At 43.0% G+C, this 20,793-nt stretch overlaps 1 protein-coding gene across 11 annotated transcripts in view; it reads left to right on the top strand.

Moving 5' to 3' along the window:
* PGCKA1 (PDCD10 and GCKIII kinases associated 1) overlaps positions 1-20,793 on the top strand; it is an 86,613-nt gene that overhangs the window by 5,130 nt on the left and 60,690 nt on the right. The window contains exon 1 of one of the 11 annotated variants that reach the window (XM_072807800.1): positions 9,369-11,069. The exons of 8 other annotated variants lie outside the window; for them this stretch is intronic. The gene's annotated coding sequence lies outside the window, so the exon portion shown is untranslated. Of the gene's footprint in view, positions 1-9,368; positions 11,070-20,793 lie in introns of those variants that run through there. 2 more of the 11 variants (XM_072807787.1, XM_072807776.1) reach the window with 2 other exon arrangements.

Below are 20,793 nucleotides of genomic sequence, written 5' to 3'. Positions count from 1 at the left end.
GTCACACCCAGCTCCTAAACAACAAAGCCAACATAGCAAAGGTTTATCGCTCCATGTAAGTAATTCCTCCATAAAGGGGGCTGTTACGAAATTTTGGGGGAAAGGTACTTGCATAGAGTATCAATGATCTATTGCTATATAACAAACCAGCCCAAAGCGTGGTGGCTTAAAATGACTAGTCTTTACTTAGTCTATGACTCTGTGGGTCAGCAATTGGGGCCTGGTGACTCCGCTCACCTTGTCGGACTCCCTTATGTACCTGTGATCACAAGGCAGCCCTGCCCTTAAGTATTGGCTGACCATCAGCCAAATCAGCCCGGAACAGCAGGGCCACACGCCTCCCGTCATCGGGCAGGCCACCTGGGCTTGCTCATGTGTTGGCTCAGCATGGTTGGAAGAGGGAGCCCGGAGGCAATGCTCCTTGAGGCTGAAAGGGAAACAGAGTTTGCTTCTCCTCCAAAAGCCCACCTTTTGACAGGAAGGGTGGGGAATTGTCATGTTTGCAATCTACCACATTGTCTAAGCACTTTGCATAACTTAACTGACTTCATTTTCCCAACAACCCTTGAGGTTAAAGCAGAAATCCTATTTTACAGGTGAAGAAACTGAAACCCAGACATGCCAGTCTGAGTTAGGCAGGAAATGCAGGTGGCACGGTCGAGAACCAGCTCTGTTACTCAGACCTGAGCCAAAGCCCATGTTTGTAAGCACGACACAGCTCTGCCTCTCTGCATGATGCTGAGGGAAGGATGGGGAAGGATGGTATTATCGTGCAATTCAGGGATGTGTATAAACAGAATTTAACTTTAAGGATACTTTTGCTTGATTTACGTGCTAAACGAAATAAAATCAGAGACGATAATGCCCTCAAAGAATGTATGGTGTGTGTGCATGTGCACAGAAGCTACTTAATAAGATTCAGATTAAATAAGCCAACTGGATCATCAGAGAAGAGTAATAGAGGACAAGATAATGAGTGTACGGGAGCCAAGGGAAAGACAAATTAGAAAAGAACCATATCTGTTAATATCTCAAAGGGTCCTCCTATCTATTATATAAAATAGGTATTAGTCCCACTCTACAGATGTAGTTGTTCACCCAAGGTCACACACTTAAGAGCTGATAAAGATGGCATTCAGACCCATGTCTGCCCCTCTCCAAAAACAACCCTCCACCATTTTTTTTTTCCCAATAAGCCAAGAGCTTTGCTACTCAGAGGGTGTCCATGGACCAGTGGAATGGCTGGTTAGAAATACAGGTTTGCTGCTACCTCACATCTGTTGAATCATTTTAACAAGATCCCCAGACGATTCCTAAGTACAGTAAAGTCTGAGAAGCAAAGCACATCCCCCAAGACTTGATGCCAACTTGGATTCTGAGGAAAGAAAAAAAAAAGGGGAAGTGAAGATGGTTCTGAACTGCCCAGTTCTCAACTGTGTTTCCCACACTTTAGGCTGGGGTGTCACCTCTGCCTTCTTTACTCCTGAAAAAGAAGATGCTTTTGGGTGTTAATGGTTGTTTTGGTTTTCTGTTTGTTTGTTTTCACTCCTTTGAGCTGTAGCAGTTTTTCAACTTTGGCTAAGAAGCAGTTCAAACGAAGTTCCAAATCTGTATCCCCTGTCAATTCCCTCTATATAGTGAAAGAATTTTTTTTTTTGGCAATTAGTTATAATGAAACAGTTCTTCAAATAGTTGTTCAGTTTATTAGATCTACCCCATGACATCTTCAGAGACAAGATTATCATGCCCCTTTCATAGTTTAGGACAGTGAGAGGTGGCAATGTCACTCAGTCAGGACTTGAACTCAGGTCTGCTGACTTCAAGCTGAGTCTTCTGACGGACCTGCAGGGAAGGTCTTTGGAGGAAAGCGCTCTGCAGGTTTTCTATCTGGTCTTTGGAGGAAATTATCAAACTGATCAATTTTTGCTTTGCGGTTTGCATTCTTTTTTTTCTTTTTTTTTCATAGACACTGTGCCTAACTCAGATGTTCGAAAGTTTATGTTGGCGATTTTGAAGTAATTATTTCATGGAAACTTAAAAATGCCTCATAAAAACATTTCCTCCGTTATCTGCTTTCCTTATCGAGTTGAACCCCTACGTTGGTTCCAGTGGCAACAAATGACGTATTATATTTATTTATATTATTTAAATATAATAACATGTTATCATATTATAGATGATGTAATATTGCAACCTTTTCCTCTGATTCTTTGAGTGATAAAAAGATCTGTATTTTTTTCCAAGTAAATTTTTAAGCCTATTTTCTTAAGCTCTAAGGCTCTGAGAATGTCTATAGGTTACAGAATCCTGACCTGGAGAGGGGCTTCACTGATCCAAACACCTGGTTTTATGGAGAAGAAAACCGAGGCCTGGGGAGAGAAAGCACCCTGTTTAGGGCTACCCTGCAAGTCGGAGGCAGAGCAAGGGCAGGAACCCTGGGCTTCACCCCATCCCACCCCCACCAGCCCTGCCCTCTTTGACTAAAAGACTTCAAAGCAATTCCTCTCCCTTTTGTGTTCCCCAGCCTCCGCTGGGCATCCTGGGGGCGGGGGAAGTTGGGAGAGCTCACATTTTAAAATCAAGATGACCTGGGTCTGAATCCCCATTTGCTGGCTATCTAGCACATAACAAGACTCAGTTACTGCTGCAGTCGTTTCTAGAAAGAATCATAAAAGAGAGTTAATTGGCTAGAGAGTCAAGATTTAGTTTACAAAGTGCAATTTATCTGCATTCTCTTTTGAACTTGACGGGACAGGTTTTATGATCCCCACCAGGATCTGGTTTTGGTGAAGGAAGCCAAACATTCTAGAAGTGGACATAGTAAAAGCTTCGGCGCAACACAGCGACCCAGGCACAGGTCCAGCCTCATGAGATCTCTGACAGAGGCCTGATCCTCCCCCACTTTAAGCTCAGTCTCCATTACTGATGTGACACTTTTCTCTTTTCAGAGCTAAAAGGCTAGTGTTTCCGTGGTGCTGAAGTATAGGGCTGAGTTGGGGCTCTGGGGAAGAGAACCTGAAACAAGGCCACAGCCCGCTGGTGTGGAGAAAGCTAGAGGGTTGTCTTTTAATAATTCAAAGTTCTAACGGGAGCAAAAGGAGTGTGACTTTTATGTAATCCAAAAAAAAAAGCTGAGATATCTTTAGAGAAAGTAAAATTACTGAAATTGCACCCTTGGCAGGCAGTTGCTCCATAAGGGTTAATTAGACGAACAAAAAGCAGAACGAGCAAACAAACAAGAAGTCAAGAATCTGCCACCCGCGCCCTTTGCAGGGCCCCTAATGGCAGGTGTGGCCGGTGAGGCAATGTACCCGCCTGCCTATAAGTCAGAAATCATCAGAATCATCCCCTTAAACACAGATGACAGCATCATATGCATGTTTGGTCCCATTAAATATCTTTACTCACTTCTGTTTGCAAGTGTTTACCATCTACTGAGTTTATGTGGGATCCTCTGAAAAGAAACTGGGAGCTGGGGTTCGATTTTCTTCCATCCCTAAGCCATTTGGTGAGCTTGTTCTCTCTGAGTGAGTCTTGGAGGAGTAAAAGATGCGACCCCCCTGCCCAGAAGGGACCAGAACGAGGGCGGGACTGTCATCAGCCTTGAATGCCAATGCTGCCATTCGATGTGGGACCTCAGGAATTCCATTCAATCGCCCTGGCTTTCGGCTTTCAGCATCCTTATCTGTAAAACTGGGAAGCTGAGTGTTTCTCCAAGCATGTGTCCCCACTTCGTAAATGTCTGATAACTCTGATTCTCAGCCCGTGGCCTCCACTTTTCTCAAATGTAAAATGTGAAGTTTGGGCCAGAGCAGCACCATGGGGTATGGAATGGATGGGAAGGATGGGCCTGGGGGAGGCCATCAGGTGGCCCATGGGTCACAACATCATTACCTTTGATAAAAGCCACACCAAGTGAGAGCAGACTTCAGACTTTAACCACCTAGGATTTGCCCTGAACTTCTAACTGGATATTTCACCTTCCTTAGTATAAAATCATCTGCCTAAATGTCTGTCCAGGGTCTGTTTTAAATGCTCTCTGTACCTCAAGCATATAGAGACCTTGGGGGTTGGGGGGAAATGTAGTCACAGTTCCATGTTTGTATTCGCGGGAAGTCGGGTGGGGGCCAAGGACTTCATTTGAGGAGACAAAGGTGGACTTCTTTGAGAAAGCAGAGCCTGGGTACATGCTGAAATGCTCAGCCTGTCAGTGCCAAGACTAAAGGAACCTAAAAGAGGGCAAAGTGAGGCATGAAGATGACAACTTTTTCATTTCCATAAAGGATTTTCTTTTTTCTTTTTTTAAACATTTTATTTATTTATTCCTAGAGACACACAGAGAAAGAGGCAGACACACAGGCAGAAGGAGAAGCAGGCTCCATGCAGGGAGCCCGATGCGGGACTCGATCCCGGGTCTCCATGATCACGCCCTGGGCTGGAGGCGACGCTAAACCCACTGAGCCACCAGGGCTGCCCACCATAAAGGATTTTCAAAATAACAAAGTTAGCATTTATAGTATTTAAAAGAGAAGGCCATTGCCTCACCTTTGCTATTTTATATATTGTGCATCCTTTGCCTTGTGAGTTTGATTGGATTATTTTAAGAACTTCATTGTAAAGTGTTTTCACTGTAGAGGGCCTGCTCCAGTTAGTGAACCTAGTGCCATAAAAAGCTTTTTTTTTTTTTTGCCCTCTACAACTGCTGTGTGGACAAAAATCGAAATGCCCTACTATTAGGCAAATGTGTGCAGAGGCTGTGCCAGCTGGTGGGGATACAAGGGTGAACAAAACAGACACGGACACAATCTCACGGCTACCAATGTGATAGCCGCACAGAACTATCAGGCTATGTTCCTGTGTGGACGGCAGGGAGAAAGGTCCTGGGTGCCGCCAGGGGTGAGATGGGAGCTGTGACCTGGGCTGAGAGGCAGGAAGGGCTTCCCTGAGGAAGCACATCCAGGTGAGACCCGAGGGTGAGACCTCAGCAGGCAGAGGAGCCACGGGGGGGAGCAGAGGGACCAGCATGGTCATGGGTCCAGAGGGAAGCCGTGTTCCTAGAGATGTCCTGAGCTCAAGGGGTCCCAGGAGAGGCAGGCAGGACGTGGATGGTGCAGGGCCTGGTAGGCCACATGCCATACATAACCTGACTTCTCCTGATGTGATCCTTCCTATTTATTTAGGGGTTTGGGGGTGGGTGTTGAAACCGCCACTATCTAGAGTTGAGTGGGGGGTAAAGGTCTTCATCCTCACAGCCTCCCACGTGGTCCAAAAGCAAATCTCAGGCTCATTTCAGCCCCACCTTCCAACACTGATCAGTAAGCAGGAATCGGAACAATCGGGCAGCCTGTTGTGTAGGCACGGTGAAGTCCCTGCTTCCATTCCTTTGATTTCTCTATCTCACGGGAAGTTCAGTAGAGGCAAAGGGGACACTCTCCTACAGGCAAGGTTGGCTAACCTCAGAGTTTAACTTAAGCAGCAAGATTCCTTTGAGCTGGCCCACTAGTCAGTCATTTTTCAGAAACAAGTACTGGGAACCCCCTGGGAGGGTGCAGTTGCCTGGATCTACCATCTACCGTGGTGGTGCATGAATGGGGATGCCTCCACTCTTTACAACCCATCTGTAAATCTCCTACAAGAGTGATTTCCCTAGTGAAAAATAGCTTCTAACATCCATATTCTAATTAATAAAGTCCTTTGTGTTGATTGGAGATAAGGAAGCTAACCTACCTGCAGAAACCACCTCTGGACTGCAGCCCTTGTGAGAACATTCTCACAAAGGACCTCTGACACGCATGTTCCTGACTGGGGCAACCAACGTACATTCTAGGGTGCAGATGTAAAACACACTCATGCATCCCAGAGTCTATGCCAACATATCTTAGAGCAAATTATAGACCATAAGAGCATTCTAAGTCAGTGGCCTTAAGAACAGTGAGAAACTATTGAAGGTTTTCAACTTGTAAGTAATAAGATTTGCTTCTCTGGCTGCAGAGTTGGGGACAGAGAAGACCCGTGAAGGGGCTGTGGTTGCAGGAGATGTTGTTGGACCTGCGCTTCATTCAAGCAGAGGTACTTAGATGGAGAGAAGGCCACGGCTTCCGGAGATACTAGATGACAGCACCAGGACCTGGTGATGGGTAGAAATGGAAAGCAAGGCAGGCAGTGTCAAGATTGGATTTTAGAACATGGGTATACAAGGAATTTTATAGGGTTATAGTCAGTGTTTATAATAAAAAAAGAAAAAACAATTCATACATCGTCAATATGCGTTGGCTCAATGAAGCACAACTTAGAGACACAATGCAACACCCTGCACTAATAAAAAATAATGAGATGCACACGATGACATGATGCAAAGACACCCAGGACATAATTTTAAATTCATAAAAATTTGTTGAAGAAACATATACTTGATGTTCCATTTTAACGCAGATAGTAATTATTATAATTAGCACTTAGCCAGTAGTAACGATTCTAGGTAGCACTTATAGTTAAAATATCTGGAAGAAAAAATTCCAAACAGTTAACAGTATTTATGCATGGGGCAAAGCTTACTGGGGACTTTTGCAATCTACATTGGACATTTCTGTGCTCCAGGGTTTTTACAACAGAGAAACCAGGCTTTGTAGAAAATGAACAAACTCCACTGCTTCAGTTATGAAAACCCTTGATCATTTGATCCCAGATTGATCACTCCCTCTTCTGAACACGCAGGCCACGTTCATCGCAGAGTGTTAGATCCAGAAAGGGTCTTGGTGGTGATTTGATTCACTCTCTCCACTTCACCTCCGAGGCCGCTGCAGCCCAGAGAGGTTAATGGCTGGGCCAAACTCACATGGCCCTAAATTAATAACAGAACCAAGACTGGAATCCAGGGATATGCTAACTCTGGGTCTAGAATTCTTTCTCCTACAAGCTAAGTCTTCTCTAGCACACACTGCATCTGTGAATAACTTGGCTTTTACTGGGCGGGCAAGTAAATAAATCTCTGTGCGTCAGTAAATGATGTGCTCAGACTCCGCCAGGGTCCAGCGTCATGCTCAACACTCTGAAAAACACCCATTAAAGCAACGGATAGACTTTAGACTTCAGACCCAAGAGGCCACACTGAAACCTGAGAAGGAGAAGGACACCCACAATCCCCCTGCCTCTGCTCCCCCCTCCCTCACACATGCACACACACATACACCACAGGAAGAACATGTTAGGGACACTCAGCCTCACTGCCTCATTGGTCATGCTGGGAAAACAGACTTTGGGTTTAGGGAGGGCCAACGAGTCCCCGTCTCCCCTGCAACAACACACCCATGTGCTGGACTTTCCAGAGAAGAAGACATCCCTGTGCAAGGATTCCTTTAATGAGACGATCACGTCAGTGATTTCCCATAGCTGTCTTCTGAGCCCTTTTTTTGCAGCTCTCAGGGCCCTTTTCATAGACTGGCTCTCAGGGGCTCTTACGGGAAGCACAGCTGACCCTGCCCTGACTGTGGGTTCAGAGCAATATTTCCGATTGTCCACCGTGTAGGGTGGTGGCCCAGTGAACTAGATGACTCTGGATCCGGATTCAGTGACCAGAGAGGGGATAGAGAACTGCTTTGTCCTTAGACCAGGAGTTATCTAGGGACAGTTGGGGAGTCGCCTGCAGCAGGCTGTGGAGGGCTGTGTTTGGCTTTCCCACCTTTGGAGCCTAATCCTTTTCTCCTTCTCCCCTGAAGCTAATCAGAATACTTTTGTCTATAATGAACTACACCCAGCATCTGGTGTTCATCACCTAAATGGGCCCCTGTCTTTCGGAAACTATTCTGCTCCCATTAAAAAAATTTGGTGAGCCTGTTTTCCAGTGTTTTATTAATTTATTTCAACTCAGCATTTTCCATATCTTAAGCATTTCCATTTTTTGATTACCATCTGTTTGATTTTTTTTTTAGACTCTGTACACTCACCACCTCCCCGCCCCCCACATACACACACGTTTATGTAAAACTTAGTCTTAAATTCTTCCAAATGAGTTGTTTTTCCTCCTGTGGCGAATCTAGAAAAGGATACTGTGTCTTTAAATTTGGAGCTATTTTATAATTGTCTCTGAAGTTTCATTTTCATTTGTTTGCTTTGGGTGGGACATGGAAAAACATTTGCCTACTGTATGGTACTAACCTTCGCGCATGTGTTCACGAATTTCCTTTCCTGAGAAAAGTGGCAAAGCATTCATTGGTGACGCTTTCTCTTTTTAAATGTTTGCAAGTCCATGAATTTCTGTGCTAAAAATCGGTGAGTTCATGTAGTATCAAGGTGGGATCTAAGAAGATGTTTCTGAGATGCTTCAAAAGTGTGAAACTTCAGAAATTAAGCATTGGGTTTTCTAATCATATATTCTCCCAGAAGCTGCCTTAGTTATATGATCAGTATTTTCACTCTAGTTATTAAGAAACTACTGGTGAGCTCTAGTGTTTTTTCTGAATGACGCTGTTGGGGAATTTTTTAATTTGTTTATTTTTTTACTTTTTTTAAGTTTTTATGTATTTATTCATGAGAGACACACAGAGAGAGGCAGAGACACAGGCAGAGGGAGAAGCAGGTTCCATGAGGGGAGCCCAATGCAGGATTCAATCCCGGGACCCCAAGATCACTCCCTGAGCCACAGACAGATGCTCAACCACTGAGCTACCCAGGTGCCCTAATTTGTTTATTCTTAAAGAAGTTGCTTTTAATGTTTAGGTAATATCTTTCAAAAAAAATTTTTGAGTGACTTGGAGGCAGCTATGTTTGTTTTCTTAAAGGAATTAAAATTCCATTAGTGCAAAAATTCTTAATCGCTCATCAAATATGTATTGAGCATTTCCCAGATGCCAGACCTACAGAGAAAGTGTAAGTGAGCCTGCCTGGGAACCCCACAGTGTGCATTTTTCACAAATGTTAAGTTAACTTTAACAGGCAAATACCGTTGTGGAATCCCATGCTCCCACACCAGACACTTGGAATATAAATTCATTCATCATCTTTTTTTTTTTTTTTTAAGTAGGCTTCATGCCCAGCATGGAGCCCAGTGCAGGGCTTGCACTGATGACCCTGAGATCAAGACCTGAGCTGAGGTCAAGTGTTGGACGTTTAACTGACTAAGCCACCCAGGTACCCCTCATTTGTTGTATTTATTGAGCGCTAACTGCATGCTAGGCATTGAGCTATGTGCTGACCAAGATACAAAGGTGAACAAATAGAGTCCCTATCCTCATATGGCTTACAGTATCTGAAATAGTCACATAAATAAAACTAACATTTCATCCTGTGGTGCAACAAAAGAAGGATGAAAGGGGCGTCTAACAGCCTTTGTGGGATCTGATTCAGACAGGAGGGGAGAGAGAGAGGTCAGGGAAGGCTTTTCAGAGAAAATGACACGCACATTGAAACAGGAAGAAAGAGGACAGGGTAGCCAGGGAGAGAGGTGGAGGAGAAAATGGATTATGTTTTTGTTTTTGTTTTTGTTTTAAAAGAGGGGAGCATAATTCTGGAAGCCAAGAAAAAACCCAGTCTCTAGTTGAAGAGATGCTAACGACTGCTCTTGAGCACGTCTTAACCTCTGGTCTCATTTTCTTTAACCCAGACACCAACGCTGAGCAGAAACATCTAGGATCTCTTCACTGATCTGTGATTAATATGAACTGCTCCCTTACCCAGAAGCTCTGCTGGTCCCCACTGGGCCATTTCTGGAGCTGTCACCATCCCAGCCCAGAATCAGTCTGTTCCCAGAACCCGTGTGCTGTGTGCACCCTGCCAGGCTGGCCACGGGGCCCAGATTCAGGCAGCTTGGCTGGCCCAGCTGCCAGCGCCTGCCCCGCCCCGACCTCCCAGCTATCTACCTTGCTATCAATTCTTTCCTCATTCCCTCCATTCTCAGAGGATAAAGTGTTCCTTTTCCTGTTCAAGGTCAACCTTTTCACATGGACTCCTTCACTTTTAGCCTCCATCCTCTGGGACATTGCTTCATCAAGTAGTAATGCCGTCTCTGTCCTAAATCTTTAAGCTTTTAGCACTCCCTACTTCCGCACCCCACACCCCCCCCCCAAAAAAAAGGAAGTCAACCCTCGGTAAACACACTCAAACCTTTTTATTTTTTTTTTTAATTAAAATTAGCACAGAACAGACATCTCTTCCTCGGAACCTCATTCCTTTCCTTTTTGGCTACCCACCCCCTTTCCTTGTTAAGTTATTAAGTGAAATTTTAAAGTCTTAAAGAATTCTTGACTCCTTGCTGCCTTTAAATGCAGTCCCCCCGCTAAATAAATAAATAAATAAATAAATAAATAAATAAATGCAGTTCCCATTTTCTCACTTAATTCACTTGTAATTTATGGTTATTTGTTTTCTACCTTCATTGTGACATGAAAATTTCACTGATAACATTTAAATCTTAAATTTAAATGTATGGCCATGGAGACTAACCATCGTGGGGCACCTGGGTGGCTCAGTCCATGAAGCATCTGACTCCGGTGCAGGTCAGGATCCCGGGATTGAGCCCCACGTCCGGCTCCACACTCAGCAGGGAGTCTGCTTCTCCCTCTCCCTCTGCCCCTCACCACTCCTGCTCATGTGTTCTCTCTGTCTCAAGTAAATAAAATCTTAAAAAAAAAAAAAAAAAAAAGACTAGCAGTCGCATTTCATCCCCTTACCTTGTAAACTGCCGTTGTAGCATTTTAAAGTACTGACATTGGTGCTGCCTCCCTTTTTGAAATTCTCTTTTCCTTTGACTTCTGTTCTACCGTTACACTTCTCACTCCTGGTTTTTCATCTGCTTCCATGACCCATCCCTTGTTTGCCTGCCATCTCCTATCAAGTCTGACCCTGGGGTTTGGTGATGCAGAAGCCAATCACAGGTCCTACGTACTTAGGAGTTATGACTCTGTCATCAAGGAAGGGTGTACAGAAAATTCAGAGTACTATCAGACGGTGACCAGTCATCAATTCTGGTCAATGGCAGATTGCGTGAGAAGTGGAAAAGCCAGAGGACTTGAGAATTAGCTAACTCGTAATTTGAATCTTGGGGACCGAGGTGAGAAGACGGAGCCCTTTGTAAGGTATGGATGGATTCCATGTTGAAGCAGATGATGTCCTTATGAGATAGCAGTTTAACCCTGGGAAGGTCTAGAATTAAGCAGAGATATGAGGAACTAAATGAAACCCAAAGTATTTATGTTTTTCGAAAAGTTTGTGGAAGTCTGTAGTCAACATTTTGAACATGGACAGTGTTCACAGTACGTAAGATAATTTGTTAATATGTTGAGTCTTATGATTTCACTTTAAAATATGTCATTAAAAATAATAAATAAATACATCATTAGCTAATTATTTTGTCTTGGGATCTTTAAGTTAAAACCTTTCAGATAGTTTCTTGCCTTTTTTTTCTTTAAGATTTATTTATTTGGGGGGCACCTGGGTGGTTCGGTTGGCTGAGCATCTGCTTTCAGCTCAGGTCATGATCCCAGGGTCCTGGGATTGAGCCCCACTTTGGGCTCCCTGCTTGGTGGGGGGTCTGCTTCCCCCTGCTCCCTCTACCCCTCCCCACTGCTTGTGTTCTCCCTTGTGCTCTCTCTCAAGTAAGTAAATCTTCTCTAAAAATTTATATATTTTTATTGAGGGGGGAGGGGCAGAGGGAGAATATCAAGCAGACTCCCCGCTGGGAGGGAAGACCAACATGGGGCTCAATCTCATGACCCCAAGATCATGACCTGAGCCAAAATCAAGAGTCAGACACTTAACCTACTGAACCACCCAAGCACCCCAGTTTTGCTTTTTTATACTGGATTGAAATGTTTATGACAACTGAAGATTTACCTTATTTATGAGTTTATTAGTTTTATAAAATGACTTAAGTACTGCAAAAGGGTTTGTCTGTTGGTCACTGAGACACTTTTAAAAAAAATTAAGTGTAGTACATTTTTAAGTAAAACATTTAACTGCCTTGCCTTTAATTAACCAAGTTGAAAAAACACTCTTAAAAAGATTGAGTTTAGAGAATTGTAAATAGAATATAAGTTTTGCAGTTATCTCAATAGAAAGCTACTTTTCTGGATGTTATTTTAATAAATATTAACCAAGGGATCCCTGGGTGGCGCAGTGGTTTGGCGCCTGCCTTTGGCCCAGGGCGCGATCCTGGAGACCCAGGATCGAATCCCACGTTGGGCTCCCGGTGCATGGAGCCTGCTTCTCCCTCTGCCTGTGTCTCTGCCTCTCTCTCTCTCTGTGTGACTATCATAAATAATAAATAAATAAATAAATTTAAATAAAAATAAATAAATAAATAAATATTAATCAAAAACCTAGATATCCACGCATCATGTTATCTCGGGCCCTAGGAGATACCGTAACACTCCAGTTGCCACCTACCATTTCCAAGCACTCAAGCACTGTTGTGTCCCTAGGCTCCTCCCTTACCCCACAGTCCTTTATGTCTTCTAGCTCCTGACCAACCTCTGGCAGTGTCACAGTGTCTAGACCACTCATGGCTCAGATGCACATGACACCAAATGCCCTATCTCCAGCCCCATCTCCTCACACAGCTCCAGATCCCTTGATAACAGATGCCTGCAGGGCAGAGCCACTTGCATATTCCCAAACCCCTTTAAACTCAACCCATCTGAAATTGCTGTCCCATTGCCAACCCCATTGATTGGCTCTCCTTCCCATTTCCCTCAACTGATGATATCACGTAGATTTTCTTTCCATCAAGCTCAAGGACTCTGGGTCAGGCTTCTTTGACTCCTCAGGGCACACTACCAGACAACAGTAGCCACTCAAAAACAAAGGCCAAATAAAATACAAATGACATGATACCTGTCTTAGGATGAGTTGGAAGGGCAAGGCGCCCCATATCCGTAGTTAAAAATCTCTTTGTCAGGCAAGCAGGAATAGCTACCATTTACTGAGCACCTATGTGTCAGGTACTCAAAGTGACTTATATACATCACCTAACTTAAAGGGGTGGCTCAGAGAGGTTAAGCAAGTTGTTCAAGGTGACAGAGCTGGGACTCGGTCAAGTTCTGTGTGACTGCAGAGCCCACCCTCATAACCAGCAGACTCTTTCCTCAGTGTAGATGCCTCCATACTAGGTTAGATGACCCTGGCTGCTTTTTATGCAGTGACATTACTGATGTGCCTGTGAAGGTCAAATGCTACTTAGAAATTCAGAATTAGTTTATAATCTTCCAGCAGATTTTTTTTTTCATGTAAAAGAACTCCCTCCACCTTTTTGGACAGATCAAAATACCAAAGCTTAATGATTTCAGAGATCAATACTGTCACTTATTGAGGATACATCAACAGAGTCAATTCTCCCTGCTTTCCTGCCAGACCTTCTGCTGGTTTAGGAAAAAAAATCCTTCTTGATCTTTCCATATATGCCTGACCAAGAAAGATGCATTTCACTCAAAGTGGACACCAAATGTTGGGTTTAGAGGAAATGCAGCCACAAGAGCACCTTTTAAGAGAAATCATCCTCCTACCATTTCCTCCTTCCCTCTTCTTTGTACAATCCACAGAAACAGGGCTCCTTTTTCCCTCCTGAGCACTTCAACCCTAGCACAAAATTCATAAGAGTGGTAAAACTGGAACTGTTATCTTATCTGCATCCACCCCACCCAGAGCCCCACCCTGCACCCCATGAAAGGAGAAACCCTCAAAATACAGGCTGCCAAGTGCAAGGTAAAGATTGAGACAATGAGGATCCTTTGCTGAAAATACACATTTTTTTAAGACTTTATTTATTTGACAGAGAGTGCATGTGCACTGGGGTGGGGGTGGGGTGCAAGAGGGAGGAGCAGACTTCTGGCTGAGCAGGGAGCAGATGCAGGGCTCCATCCAGGACCCCGAGATCATGACCTGAGCCGAAGGCAGATGACTGAGCCATCCTGGGGCCCCAATAATACACATATTTTTCAAAAAAATGAGCATTCTAGTCTGTAGCTCTCATTCCTGAATCAAGTCTATCCCATCCCAAACTAGCCTGCCCCTTTTGTTAGGATTCTTGAAGTTGGAGGATCTTTTGTCTAGTTCTCTTCAGGAAATGATGTGTAAAAATACGGCACCTTTAGCAAGGTCCACAAAGTAGTTACTTAGAGGATCAGCTTCCTTGAAATCTTCTGTTTGAGTCACATATGCAAACTTGAAAACTGGAAAGAGTCTAGATAAAGATATTGTCATTATGTGTGTAGTTCCACAGAACAGATTTCTAGAGAAGGGACTGTAGCAAGCAGGAACTTTTTTTCTAATAATATTTAACTAGAGCATGAGGAGTTTTAATTTCTAGAACTGCTCATGATTGTGGCCAAAACTCAATTTTAATTATAGCAAAATAATTTTTTCTCCACTATAAAGAATAAAAGAAAGGAACTGTTTTATGTGCATTAGAAAATAATCACAAAACCAAAATAAGGTAATCCTGCTGCATTCAGATGATACAATAATTCAGGAGAAACTGGCCTCATTCTCTCTAAAGCACAGACCTAAAGGTGAACACGTTTAGCACATGTTTTGATGCTATTTATGACCATAACTCTAAGATGATTAAAGTCCTCATTCTCCAAATGGGGTGATAAAGACTCCAGTTTATCCAAACTAGTGTGAGGCTCTTTAATCTCAGGTCTTCCTTTAAATTTCTCTGTGGCCACAGAAGTCACCGCTCTGTTCCTTAATCTCTCAAAAGATAACATGTCGCCTGCTTATATAATCCAAAAGTCATGTCCCTTTAACATCTTACTCTTCATTACTAGATGCTATAAATTCATAAAGTTCACTTCATTATCCCATTTGATCCTCACACGTGTATGTGTGCACATAGTACCCATCATACCAGAATAACACTGTGGTGAAAACCAGAAGCTTATTGACACACCTAGGGTCAAGTCCCAGCCTTAGAGCTGCTTAGCATCCCTGAGCCTCCATCTTTTTCTAAGATTGGACAACATAACTGTGCCAAAATGAAGATGGTACAGTTGGCCTAGAAGCTGGAATCAAATCAGTGCATGTGCACGCAGAAATTGTGCTTGTCAATCTGTATGACTTCTGTAATCAGAAAACAGTTCTTAAAGACATATGTTAAAAATTATGAAGTGTAAAAAAAAATTATGAAGTGTCCCACTTTATAATAGCCACTCACGAGAATGGCTATCATAGGAAAGACGGGCAATAACAAGTGTTTGCAAGGATCTGAGAAATTGGAACCTTCATATACTGTTGGTGGGAATGTGAAATGATGCATCCACTTTGGAAAACAGCCTGGCAATTCCTTACAAAGTTAAACATAGGGGTGCTTGGGTGGCTCAGTCAGTTGAGCATCTGACTCTTGGTTTCACCAAGGTCATAATCTCAGGGTCATGAGATCAAGCCCCACATGGGGCTCCATGCTGGGCATGAAGCCTGCTTAAGGTTCTCTCTCTCTCTCTCTCTCTCTCTCTCTCTCTCTCCCTCTCTCCCTCTGACCCTCTCCCCAGCTCATGCGCATATACGTTCTTTCTCCTAAAAAAAAAAAAAATATATATATATATATATATATATATATATATATGTTTTTACATAAAAAATAAAAAGGGGCTCCTGGATGGCTCAGTCAGTTGTGCCTACCTTCAGCTCAGGTCATGATCCCAGAGTCCTGGGATCAAGCCCCATGGAGTCAGGCACCCTGCACAAAGGGGAGTCTGCTTCTCCCTCTCCCTCTGCCTGCTGTTCCCCTGCTTGTGCACACTCTTCTCTCTCTGTATCAAGTAAATAAATTAAATCATAAGTAAATAAAAATGTTTAAGTAGAAAACATATAGAATTAACTATATTACCCAGAAATTCCATTCCTAAGCATATACCCAAGAAAAATAAAAACATACATCCACACAGAAGCTTGAACATGAATGCTCATAGCAGCATTATTCATAATAGCCAAAAAGTAGAAACACCAAATGTCCATTGACTGTTGAATGGACAAAGAAAATGGGATACAGCCATATAGCAGGCTATAGGAATGAAGAACTGATAAATGCTACAGATGGATGAACCTTGCAAGTATCATGTAAAGTGAAAGAAGCCTGACAGAAAAGGCTACCTATTGTACAATTCTATTTTGTGAAAGATCCAAAATAAACACAGAGACAGAAAGTGGATTGATGATTGCCTAGGGCTCTGGAAAATGGGGTATAAGGAGTTCATGACTAAAGGGAACTGGGGCTGATGAAAGTGTTCTGAAATTGATGGTGGCGTTGGTTGCACAAGTCTGTAAATATGCCAAATAGGATCGAATTGTACACATTAAGTAGGTGAATGGTAAGGTGTGTGAATTATATCAATAAAACTGTTAAAATGAGGTAAAGTAACAGACTTCTAAGTAATTTCAGTATCCTTGGGTGCTTAAAAGTTTTTAGAGTAGAGTCAGTAGACATTTTATTAATTACCCCATCAGAGCTGTATAGGCCAATTGATGGGCTTTGACTTGCCAGTAGCTTTTGAGAATCTTCCTTGCCTACAACAGCAGTCTAACAGTGAGAACCTTCAACTCTGGTCTTTGTACTTTTGTCTTTCATTCATTTGTTTGTTTTTAAAGAATTATTTTGGAGCACCTGGGTCGCTCAGTGGTTGAGCATCTGCCTTTGGCTCAGGATGTGATCCCTGGGTCTTGGGTTCAAGTCCCACATTGGGCTCCCTGCATGGAGCCTGCTTCTCCTCTGGCTATGTCTCTGTAAATATGTCTCTGCCTCTCTCTCTGTCACTCATGAATAAATAAATAAAATCTTAAAAAAAAAAAAAAAGATTTATTTAGAGGGAGTGGGAGAGAATCGCAAGCTCAACATGGGTGGAGCTCAATCCCACAACCCTGAGGTCATGACCTGAGCCGAAACCAAGAGTCAGACACTCAGCTGACTGAGCCATCAGGTGGTTTTGTTTAATAAACACTTTTGTTGTTTATTTCCTGATTGTAAAATTAATGTATGCAATTTGGGGAAAAAAACTCAGAAAGTAATGAGTTAAAAGCATAAATTAAAGAAAACCTTTGAATTCTTTCTTTTTCTAAAGAAAACCTTTAAATTTATTCTTTAAATAAATTCAAATACTTTAAAGCATAAATTAAAGTAACCTTGTGATTCTGAGAGCAATATTCCCTCCTGACTCCTTCCAAGTTGGAAAATCTGATCTAGAGTGTAGGTTTTAGAGATCCAAGTTCTCATGCCATGTACATACATGAACTGCATTTGAAAGAACCTTCTCGAAAAAGATCACTTGAACCTGAAGGTGAATTTCCATTCTAGTGTACGCCACACTGTGCCCAAACGCAGTGACCGTGTGTATTAATTTAAAAACATACCCCTGCTTACTTTGCACAGCCATTAAAGAGCTCCCCTACTCCACCCTTTATACAATATTTTTCTTCCTATTTGATTAACATTTGTACCAGATTGTGATCTTCTTCAGTATTTTCCCAGTTCTGATTTCTTTAAGCCCTAGATGCAGACCTCTAGAACAATGGGCTCTAAGGGAAATGCTGCCCAGATCTCCAGGCCTGGGAGACACTGAGAATCATGCCCTCCCTGGAGCAGCCTGACCTCATACGTCAGGTGAATATAGTAGCCCATTCTTTGTCAGGGGGAAAAAATGGATTATTTGGCTTAAGTCCACCAAACTAAGGTTAGCCTGTAAGGGAACAAATAACTTTCCCTAGCTTTGAATTGTCCTTCCAGCAAAGAGCTAAAATAATTGTAAATATTGTGCAGATAAGGAATCGGCCCTCTTACACTTCTGTTTGTTCACACTAGAGGTACTTGTTTGTAATTTGCCTTGTAAAATTATTATCCCGAGTTGGTCTTTTTAGTACAAGGAAATGAACCGATGGGAAGGTGTGCTACTTTCTGTAGGGAATCCACTTCTACGAAAAAACCTACCTAGAAACGGTTTTCTCTTAACTCTGTCCACACTTTCTACATCTCCCTCCGTCAAGGCTTATCTATTATTTTTATTGCTGGTTACTCTTTCACATGAAAGTGTTTTATTTTCTCATGTGTTGGTAAATTTTTTTCTTAAAGTATGCCCCATAAATGTCTTTTTATCTCCCACAGCACTTTATGTAAGGTCAAACCCTAAATATTTCTTGATGAATTATTTGCCCGGAGGCATGAGTGGTCTTCCCACAGTGTGGGTACTAGTGATCTAAGTATGCAGCCCAGGGCTGCCTGGGTGGCTCAGTCTGTTGGGCATCTGCCTTCTGCTTGGGTCATGATCTTTGGGTCCTGGGATCAAGCCCCACATTGGGCTCCCTGCTCAGCAGGGAGTCTGCTTCTCCTTCTCCCTCTGTGTGCACATTCTCTCTCTCTCTCTCTCTAGTAAATAAAACATTTAAAAAATTATAATTACACACTCCTTCCTGTCTTTCTGAAGGCATGATGAGAATTGCCCTGTCCACAGTAAAGCAGGAAAGAGCAGCTCTTTTGGAGCAAAATCAAAACATTAGGCAGGTTGCTTAAAGGTGAGGTGGCTGTTCATTGTACCGGTCTTTCAAGGTTTCTACGGATTTAAAATGCTTCAGAATCAAACTTTTAAAAACAAAAAGTGACACACCCAGTAAGCCTCCGTGCATTTTCCGGTATTGTGAGACTTCCCTGTTGGCTACACCTGCAAGCAAGTTATGAGAAATTCAGTCGTTAAGGTCTAGTAAACCAAAGGATCTTTTGGCCTGTTTTCCTTTCCGCCAGTAGTTATGACATACTCCTCCCGTTGGACTGTTTATCTCCCTTCAAACGTATTTTAGGCTATGGCATGTGTTCAGTCCCTCTTTGGCACCAGTGTCACTCAGATGGCTAGTTCTGTTCATGGCCCTTCTACATCAGTTGGGAAGAATCAATTCAAGACCTTGCCCATTTTTTATTGAATTCTTCATCTTATTGAATGCAAGAGTTCTGGGTACAAATGCTTGGTTAATTAGATGATATGTGTACGTTCTCAATACAAATCTTTTGTTACTAAAAAAAGAAAAGTTACACACCCATATGTAACTCCAGAATGTTCATATCCTCTCAATATTTGACTTCTCAAATGGGTGGTTTATTTCAAAGGATGCTAAATTTCAGCAAGTCTCTGCATGTTTCTTCTTTTTTTTTTTTTTTTAGGATGTTATTTATTTAGAGAGTGAGAGCATGTGTGTAGGGGATAGGGGAACAGCAGGAAAGAGAGAGAATCACAAGCGGACTATGTTCCCCCATAGAGCCGTTGTGGGGCTCGATCTCACAACCCAGAGACCACGACCTGAGCCAAAATCATATGAGACAGACACTTAACTGACTGAGCCACCCAAGTGCCCCAACTACATGTTTCTAAGGACCCAAAACCTTTGTCTATAACCCTGATCACATTCATAAAAGTTCTTCTCATTGAGTTTCAGATGTGTCCTTCCCAAACCTTAATTAATAAATTAGCTATTTCACAAAAGATATTCTACAAACTCAGAAGCTGTAGCTAGAAGAAGGAGATTCTGGTATCAACCAAATAATCAATAAATGTAAACTTTTAGTAGGAATAAGTGCAATGTGAATCATTAGTATAGGGATTTGACCCAATAAAGGAGGGAAGTGAAAGAAGCTACTCAAGGAAGATAGAGTTAACCAGGAAGAGGGTACAGCAAAGGCTCTTTAGTGGGCAGGAGCAAAATAAAGTGAGTCTAAAAGAAGACCTTTGAAATGAAACCTGGAAAGGGAGATGGTTCAAGATAAGCTTGAAGATAGGAGCAGGAATTTTGTCTTCTTAGGAGCAATGGGGTGCTACTAAAATGTCTTTAAAATAATCAGGGAGCTGACATGATCCAAGCTGTGCTTGGCAAAGGCTGTTCCAGCGGTATTTGTGGAGAACCGGTTGGAGAGTACATTCTGGGGTGGGCAGGTCCATCAGGCAGGTTTGGTGACAGACTAGGCAAGAGACATGGGAAGTGTGGTCTGGGTCTCAGTGGCAGTTCAGTGGAGAGAAGTAAACTAGTCCAAGAAGTATTTCAAAGATACAGTCATCAGGACTTGGTGATGGACTGGAAATAAAATGTGAGGGAAAGACCAGTGTCAAGGAGGACATGCAGATCTTGGGGATCATACTAATGTGTGACTCGGCACACTGAAGACTCTGAGAAGTCCTGCAGCAGAAACCTGGCTAACTAGGCCAGCGTGGCTCAGGTGCATTTGAGCCCACAACCCCCTGCTCCTTTTCTGCTAACACTAAATTTCCTGGGAACATAGTTGGGACAACTCTGAGTTAGCAGCTTACGTGGGCTTTGACTTTGCACAATTCCAGATACTCTTCACATTTTTTGACACCCCTGTATTAGACTGCTCGGGCTGCCGTAACAAAACACCACAGACTGGGTAGCTGAAGCAACAGAGGTTTATTTTCTCACAGTTCTGGAGGCTGGATGTCTGAGATGAAAGTGTTGGCAGCTTTGCTTCTCCTGAGGCCTCTCTCCTTGCTTTGCAGGTGCGCGTGCTCTTGGTGCCACTGCACGCCCTCTTCCTTGGGTCTGCATGTTGTCTGTGTGTCCTCATCTCTTCTAATAAGGACACCAGTCAGATTGGACTAGGGCCCACCCTACATGTCCCCCTTTTCCCTAATTACCTCTTTAAAGGTCTTTTTGAGTGCAGTCACATTCTGGGGGTTATAGCTTTAGCATAGGAATTGGTGGGGAAGTGGAGAAAATTCAGCCCATAACAGCCTCCCACCCCCCAGGGTATAAAGTCCTCTTCTAGAGCCAGGACTCCCGTTGAGCATCCACAGCCTACACCACACCCCAAAGTCT

Source organism: Canis lupus, chromosome 2 (genome assembly GCF_048164855.1).
Source record: "Canis lupus baileyi chromosome 2, mCanLup2.hap1, whole genome shotgun sequence".
Taxonomy (NCBI): Eukaryota; Metazoa; Chordata; class Mammalia; order Carnivora; family Canidae; genus Canis; species Canis lupus.
This window is presented reverse-complemented; position numbering and strand designations above follow the sequence as displayed.